The sequence below is a fragment of the Canis aureus genome, chromosome 6, assembly GCF_053574225.1.
Source record: "Canis aureus isolate CA01 chromosome 6, VMU_Caureus_v.1.0, whole genome shotgun sequence".
In the NCBI taxonomy this organism is placed as follows: Eukaryota; Metazoa; Chordata; class Mammalia; order Carnivora; family Canidae; genus Canis; species Canis aureus.
The window spans coordinates 16,139,079-16,147,537 of NC_135616.1; the positions used below are offsets into that span (position 1 = coordinate 16,139,079).

At 41.6% G+C, this 8,459-nt stretch overlaps 1 long non-coding RNA gene across 1 annotated transcript; it reads right to left on the reverse strand.

Moving 5' to 3' along the window:
• Positions 1 to 2,782: 2,782 nt before the first annotated feature.
• LOC144315560 (uncharacterized) lies at positions 2,783 to 8,404 on the reverse strand. Its single transcript, XR_013381284.1, has 3 exons — positions 8,266 to 8,404; positions 4,753 to 4,849; positions 2,783 to 4,462 (listed from the first exon to the last, which is right to left on the reverse strand). It is a non-coding gene; the product is annotated as an uncharacterized LOC144315560 (long non-coding RNA).
• Positions 8,405 to 8,459: the final 55 nt, after the last annotated feature.

An 8,459-nucleotide genomic window follows, 5' to 3' on the forward strand; every position in this document is an offset into this window, starting at 1 on the left:
GCCACGTGGCTCCGAGCTCGGCCAATCGGCGCCGGGACCGCCCCGCCCTGTGCCCGCCCCTTAAAGGGACCGCGCCCCCGCCGGCCGCGCAGCTGCAGAGTGAGCGAGGCAGCCTCCTGCTGCGGAAGGAGATCCGGGGAGAGATAAGCGCCCCCCCCACCCCCCCGCGGGGCCTGCGACCGACTGTGGACAAGGACAGCAGTCGTGGTAAAAATAGTCGAAAATGGTAAACCAGGGGGAAAAAAAACAGTTTACGAAACAGTTCACGACACTCCACTACCGTTTAAAGAAAAATGTTCATCGCGGCCTCTAGATGGTGGAAGCAAAATGTTTATACTTTACTGAATCTTCCCCCTATTCCACGTTGAGTCTGTATTAGTTTTGCAAATGACATAAAGTTAATAAGTGCAGGGATCCTTGGGTGGCTCAGCGGTTCAGCACCTGCCTTCGGCGCAGGGCATGATCTTGGGGTCCCGGGATCGAGTCCCGCATCGGGCTCCCCACATGGAGCCTGCTTCTCCCTCTGCCTGTGTCTCTGCCCCTCTCTCTCTCTCTGTGTCTCATAAATAAATAAATAAATAAATAAATAAATAAATAAATAAATAAATAAATAAAATCTTTTAAAAAAAGTGCTGTTTTAAAAGAAGGAAGACAGGAGCTAGAATGAGTATAGTTTTTTTTCTTTTTTAAGAAAAGTCATTCTATTGATGAGGAACAGGGGTAGCTGAGGATAAGGTAGGAGCCTCAGGCAGGCAGCACATTGACAATTGACAAGTTCTTTTTTTTTTTTTTTTTTTTTTTGAGATTTTATTTATTCATGAGAGACACAGGCAGAGTCCTTAAAACAGGCAAAGGAACATTCCTCTAGCCTCCACGTTAATACTTTGCTAAGGGCAAAAGGCAATCTTACTGCAACCCCCAGGAGCCTGTAAGTCCACTTTAACATATAAAAATTCCTTTAGAATTTTCCTTTATCTCTAAACCCCCAAGATACATTGGCAATCATCCTTCAACCACATGGCCCACTGATAAACACATCTGAAGGGTCTCACGACCCTCAGGTTTTATTAGAGGGTAATAAGCGACCTTTTCCCAACAACAGCTAGCCCCCTAAGGTCCTGGAAACCTTGTTTCCAAAATTCTTTAGAGAGTGTGCTATCCTCAAACACCCACCCCTGTCCCCAATTCCCAGTATATAATCAGCCACCCCTCCCAGGCCCAGGGCAGCAGCTCTTCCTGCCCACGGGTCCTTTCCCCGGGCTTTAATAAAACCATCATTTTGCACCAAAGACACCTCAAGAATTCTTTCTTGGTCGTCGGCTCCAGACCTCACCTATATTCCAAAACTTCATCACTCGGATGTTGAAATTTACATAAAGTAAGAAATTCTCCCAAAAGTAGTTTCAAGCACTGCCCCTATTCCTAGTATATAGGAATTTTACCTAGTTAGGCTTCTGGCAAGTAGGAGTAAATATGCACAAAACATGTTGATGGACTTTGTCAGGAGCTAAAGGTACAAGTGTTCCTCACATGCAGAAACACAGATTTTGGAAATACCCCACACACCAGGAAAACTTCACTTTTTAAAGTTTGTGTTTCCTGTGCAAAATTGTTTATCAAACTACATTATCCAAGCAAACACTAGATGTATTCACTCTACATAAAAGATAAGTAAACTAAAAAGTAATTTTCCCTTGACATTATTCTAGGGAACCTATCTCAGAGCTAAATAGTCCTTATAAAGAAAATCTTCCCCCAACAGAATTTCTTTGAAATAAATAGCTGTACTTGACAATCTCTGAGCACTTTTAGTAAATGAACAAGTTCGGTTTGGGCCCTATTATTTCCTAGTTACTACTTATTTATTTATTTATTGACAGAATTTGCTTAGCAAGCAGAAACAACCAGAACAGTAAAGAACCATATAAACAGAAGCTGACATATGTAGGAAAAGTGCTGATAGATCATGCGAGAGCCATTGATTTTTTCCAAAGCTGTATTATTCTGTTTCGCAAAACATACTAAACTAAGACTGAATGAAAATAAAATCACCAGGTCTTATACTGTCAAACAACAATATGCTGTATATGAGATTAAGGTAGACCTAAATACATGAAAAGATTTAACTACTAGTATTGTTAATTGAGATCTTTGAGAGCGAAGGGTCATAGTCATTAATATTTATTTATTATTTATTTATTTATTTATTTTTAAATTCAATGTGCCAACACATAGTATAACACCCAGTGCTCATCTCATCAAGTGTCCTCCTTAGTGCCCATTACCCAGTTACCCTATACCACCGACCTCCCCTTATGCAACCTTTTGTTTCCCAGAATTAGGATTCTCTCACAATTTGTCTCCCTCTCTAATTTTTCCCACTCAGTTCCCCTCCTTTCCCTTATAATCCCTTTCACTATTTCTTATATTCCACGTATGAGTGAAGCCATATGATGATTGTCCTTCTCCTATTGACTTATTTCATTCAGCATAATACCCTCCAGGTCCATTCACGTCGAAGCAAATGGTGGGTATTCATCTTTTCTGATGGCTGAGTAATATTCTATTATATATAGACCACATCTTCTTTATTCATTCATCTGTCCAAGAACATCGTGGCTCCTTCCACAGTTTGACTATTGTGGACATTGCTGCTATGAACATTGGGGTGCCGGTGTCCTGTTGTTTCATTACTTCAGTATCTTTGGGGTAAATACCCAGTAGTGCAATTGCTAGGTCATAGGGTAGCTCTATTTTTAACTAGATCTTTGAGAGCGAAAGGTCATAGTCATTAGTTTATTTTTTGATAATGGATCCATAAGTCTTCAATAAATGTTGAGTTAAAAAAGGGGAGTCTCAGATAGAACAATACCTTTGGGGGTTCTCCCCAACAAATCTTTTTAATAATGATTTTTTTTTTTTTTGACAGCAAACATGGAGAATTCTCAAAAGTTCGCAAAAGCAGCAGCATACTTTTGGAAACACCCTAAATCCCACTTTAAAAGCAGACAAGCTGGGTGCCTGGGTGGCTCAGCAACCAACTCTTGATTTCAACTCAGGTCATGATATCAAGGTTGTGGGATCCACCCACACTAGCCCACAGGTGGGCTACGAGTTGGGCATGGAGCCTATTTAGGACTCTCTCTCCCTCTCTGTGTCTCCCCCTGCCTTCTCTCTCTTTCTCTCTGTAATTGGAGGGAATTTCCTCAATATGATAGAAAGCATCTTTGAAAACCCCACAGCTAGCATCATACTTAGTGGTGAAAGACAAGGCTTTCTTCCATAAGAATCAGAAACAAGACAAGGATGACCATTCTTGTTACTTCTATTTTACATAATATTGTAAGTTCTAGCCAAGGCAATAAGACAAGAAAGTAAAAGAAAAGGCAAGATCAATTGCAAAAACAAATAAACAAAAACCCCGAAGAAACAGAGGGGCCTGGGTGGCCCAGTTGGTTAAGCATCCAACTCTTGGTTTTGGCTCAGGTCATGATCTCAGAGTTGTGAGATCAGCCCCAAGTAGGGCTCCACACAGAATGCAGAGACTGCTTTACACTGTCTCTCCCTTTCTCTCTGCCCCTGACCCCCACACAGTCCTGCACACACTCTCACTCTCTCTCTCAAATAGATAAATAAATCTAAAAAGAGAGAGAAAAAAAAACTATCCTACTATAGATGACAAGATTTTGAATATATATATATATATATATATATATATATATATATATATATATACACACACACAACCTGGGGCACCTGGCTGGCTCAGTCAATGGGACATGCAACTCTTGATCTCAGGGTTTAAGTTTGAGCCCCATGTTGGGTATAGAAATTACTTAAAAATAAAACCTTAAAAAAAAAAAGAGAGCCATTGAGGATGATATGGTCTAATATACATTTAATATGAGTTCCAAAAAAGAATACAGAGAACATGAAAGAAGTATTTTTCCCACAACTGACAATAGGAAGTGTGTCTTTAGACACAGTAGGGATGAATCCTGAGCATACTACATGAAAAGAAATCCACTTAGTATATTCAAATTCATCTTAATTGCAGTAAAAAATGCATAATATTATTCACTATCTTAACCATTTTTTTAAGATTTACTTATTTATTTGAGAGAGAAAGAGACCACAAGTGGAAGGGACAGAGGGAAAGGGAGAGAGAATCTCAAGCAGACTCCATGCTGAGTACAGGACTCCATCTCAGGACCCTAAACCAAAACCAAGAGTCAGTTGCTTAATCAACTGTGCCACCCAGGTACCCCACTATCTTAAAACCATTTTTAGGGATCCCTGGGTGGCGCAGCGGTTTGGCGCCTGCCTTTGGCCCGGGGCGCAATCCTGGAGACCCGGGATCGAATCCCACATCGGGCTCCCAGTGCATGGAGCCTGCTTCTCCCTCTGCCTGTGTCTCTGCCTCTCCTTCTGCCTGTGTCTCTGCCTCTCTCTCTCTGTGTGACTATCATAAAAAAAAAAAAATTTAAAAACCATTTTTAAATGTACAATACAGTAGTATTAAGTGTATTGAGGAGATTCACAATGTTGTATAAGTATCACCTATATCAATTTCCAATTTTCATCACCCCCAAAGTAAACTATTAAGCAGTCACTCTTAATTTCTGCCCCCCTCCCAACCCCATCCTCTGGAAAACCATCAATCTGCTTTAGGTTTGTTTTTTTTTTCTTTAGGCTTTTATGGATTTACCTATCCTGGATTTTTTTGTATAAATGAAATCATACAATATGTACCTTTGTCACTGGGTTCATTAACTTAGCATGATGTTTTCAAGGTTCATCCACATTGTAGCTTGTATCAGTACTTCATTCCTGTAGTAGTTTTCTTGAGCTGCCATAACAAAATACCACAGACTATATGGCTTAAGCAACAGAAATTTATTTTCTCACTGTTCTGGAGGCTAGAAATCCAAAGTAAGGTGATTATAGGGCTGGTTTCCTTTAAAAGGCTGCTCTCCTTGGTTTATAGATGGCTGCTCTCTTGCTGCCCCTTCACACAAGAGTCTCTCTGTGACCAGGTGCCCTAGATGTGTTTTTCTTTTCTTATAAAAATACCAGTCGTAACAGATTAGGGCCCCTACCCTACTGTCTTTATTTTAACTTAGTCACCTCTCTAAGAACTTATCTCCACATACTGTTACATTCTGAGATCCTGGGGGTTGAGATTTCAATATATGAATTTGGGGAGACATGATTCAATCCATAAAAGTAGCTTTTCATGGCCAAATAATATTCTATTGAGTGTATATACTATATTTTATTTATCCATTTTATATTATTTTTATTTATACTATATTTTATTTTGGATTGCTTCCAACTTTTGGATATTGTAAATAATAGTTCCATGAACATTCAGTTACAAGTATTTGTTTTCTATTCTCTTGGGCTTATACCTACAAGTGGAATTGCTAGGTCATATAATTCTATGTTTATATTTTGAGGAATTGCCAAATTGTTTTACACTGCAATGGCACCATTTTACATTCCTACCACCCAGGTAGGAGGTTCTCCACATCTTCACCAGCTCTTGCTGTTAAGTCCACTACCCCTTCACTCTTCAGCTCCATTAGGGCATTTCTCCCACTGAATTTATGCACTCCAACTGCATCAAAATCTCTTGCATTTTAACTCCTTATATTCCTTCTAAAAGCTGTCTCCTTTTTCATTTCTTCCCATAGCTAATATTAACCACATAATTCATCATGTGTGACACTGGCTCCCCAAGTGTCAGTTTTCTAATCTGTAGAATGGGGATAACAACATCTCTCAGAATTGTTTTAAGAACCAAATGAGCCGGGACACCTGGGTGGCTCAGTGTTTGAGCGCGGCTGCCTTTGGCTCAGGGTGTGGTCCTGGAGTACCAGGATCGAGTCCCGCATCGGGTTCCCCACATGCAGCCTGCCTCTCTCTTGAATAAATAAATAAAATCTTTTTTAAAAGAACCAAATGAGCTAATGCAGTGCCTGGGTGGCTCAGTCAGGTAAGCATCTGACTCATGATTTCAGCTCAGGTCATGATTTCAGGCTCCTGAGATTGAGCCCTGCGTTGGTCTCCACACTCAGCTGGGAGTCTACTGGAGATTCTCTCTCTCTCTCTCCCTCTGCCTCCTTTGCAGTTTCTCTCTCTCAAATAAGCAAATAAATCTTAAAAAACAACAACAACAACAACAACAACAAATGAGCTGATATGCTTGAAGTGTTTAGTTCAATACATACTAAGCATTCACTAGATGGTAGCTATGAGAATGACGATCAGATTTCTAATCTTGGCCCATACTTTTTCTCACAAATCCAGGTTGCCGTTGGTCATTTTCAACTGCATCCATTCATTCAGTTCATTCATTCAGATATTTATTGAGTCCCTGTTATAAGTCAGGCACCATACTAGGCTTTTATCACAACAGTGAACAAAATAAACATGGTCCCTGCTCTCACAGAGTAAAAAGAAAATAGGCAAATAAATGTGTATTTATATATTTTGATGGATGTTTCACAGGCAACTTAAGTTTAACGTACACAAAATTAACATTATCTTCCCTCCAGTTCTCTTGGGTATATACCTAGGAGTAGAATTGCTAGATCATATAATTCTATAATTCTAAGAAATCATTCCTGAACATCTGAGTAGATCTGACCTCTTTCTTTATGTCATCACTGGGCCCTGCGTATACTTCTATCATAGCATCTTTAACACTTAATCATACTGTGCTTACGACTTCAAGGTCCATGAGGATGGGCATCTATTTTTATTCATATTTGTCACTTCAATGTTAGGAACTAAAGAAAGCACTCGATTAAAATTTGTTGAATAAATGATCTAAAACAAATACCCAGATTCTTAGTTCAACTTTTGACTTCCTGTCCTTTTTCTTTTTTTAAGGTTTTGTTTATTTATTTACTTGAGAGAGAGAGAGCAAGAGAGGGGGTACAGAGGAAGAAGCAGGCTCCTCACTGAGCAGGGAGCCTAACACAGGGCTCCATCCCAGGATCTCGGAATCATGACCTGAGCCAAAGGCAGACAACCAACTGAGCCACCTAGCTGCCCCTCTATACCTCAATTGTAATCCTTTGAACCTTAAGAGGGAATGTGATTTTCACATACATTCATATATATGGGCAACCTTTGCCAAGAATAAGTCTGTATTCTATCATATAGTTTTGCCTTATTTTAATTTGTAGTTCCTGGAAGATTCAGAACCTGTCCTGCCCTGGAATGGCAAAAATTGTTTGCTAAAGGAAACCATCAAGGTGGGTATCCTAGGGATCTCAAGCATAGACAGTCAGGGGTCCTGGCCCAGAACTGGCAATGCAGGAACATTGTTATGGAGCGTTTCTGTCTGGAACGTCTTAATAGTCAACATGTAGACATATCGAGCCAGTCCCCTAGCCCATGGTGCCTGGGTTCACGACGCATTAGCTTTGCCCCTCCTTAGCCATATGACCTCCAGCAGGTTGCTTCAGTTCTGTGTGCCTACGTTTCATTATTGGTAAAATCAAGATCATGCTAGAAATAGAATGCACCTCTTGTGACTTTTTTTTTTTAAAGGTTTATTTGCTCGTAAGAGACACAGAGAGAGGCAGAGACATAGGAAGAGGGAGGGAGGCAGGCTCACCGAGGAGAGTCTGGTGCGGGACTCGATCCCAGGACCCCACGATCACGACCTGAGCCAAAGGCAGGCGCTCAACCCCGGAGCCGCCCACGTGCCCCTCTCGTGATTATTTTGAGGACTGAGAGCTAATACAGTACTTTGAACAAAGCACGAACATAGTAAGTGAAATGTAACGCCTAGCTGTTTTTATCCGGTCACTTTAGGAGAATCTACAAAACACCAATCAAAGCTTTTATTAGGCAGTCCTATTTTTTGCTTAATGTTCTTTTTTTTTTTTTTTAATTTATTTATGATAGTCATACAGAGAGAGAGAGAGGCAGAGACACAGGCAGAGGGAGAAGCAGGCTCCATGCACCGGGAGCCCGACGTGGGATTCGATCCCGGGTCTCCAGGATCGCGCCCTGGGCCAAAGGCAGGCGCCAAACCGCTGCGCCACCCAGGGATCCCTGCTTAATGTTCTTTAACGCATCTTACAAATTTTCACTTTTTATGCCCCGCTTCCTAACGGCAAACTGCCGTAACAACAACATCGGACCCCTCTGCTCCCGCTATTTTCTGTCCCCCGTACCATCCCAGTCCAGAACTAGCCCCGAAAACAACGAAGGAACGGAAGAAGCCTCGTTTGTTTGTTGTTATACCCGGAGTAACACGCAGCCTCGGTTTAACGAGCTCCAGATGCTGTCTCGGGCAGGCAGGTGGGGAAGGAAGGAGAAGGAGGTGCGGGAACACGGCGCAGTCCGGCCAGAGGAAGCCACACCCGCCGCCGGCTGCGTCCGGCACCGGCCACCGCGGCCGCAAGTCAAAGCCCGCGGCGTGGACAGACCCGGCCGGA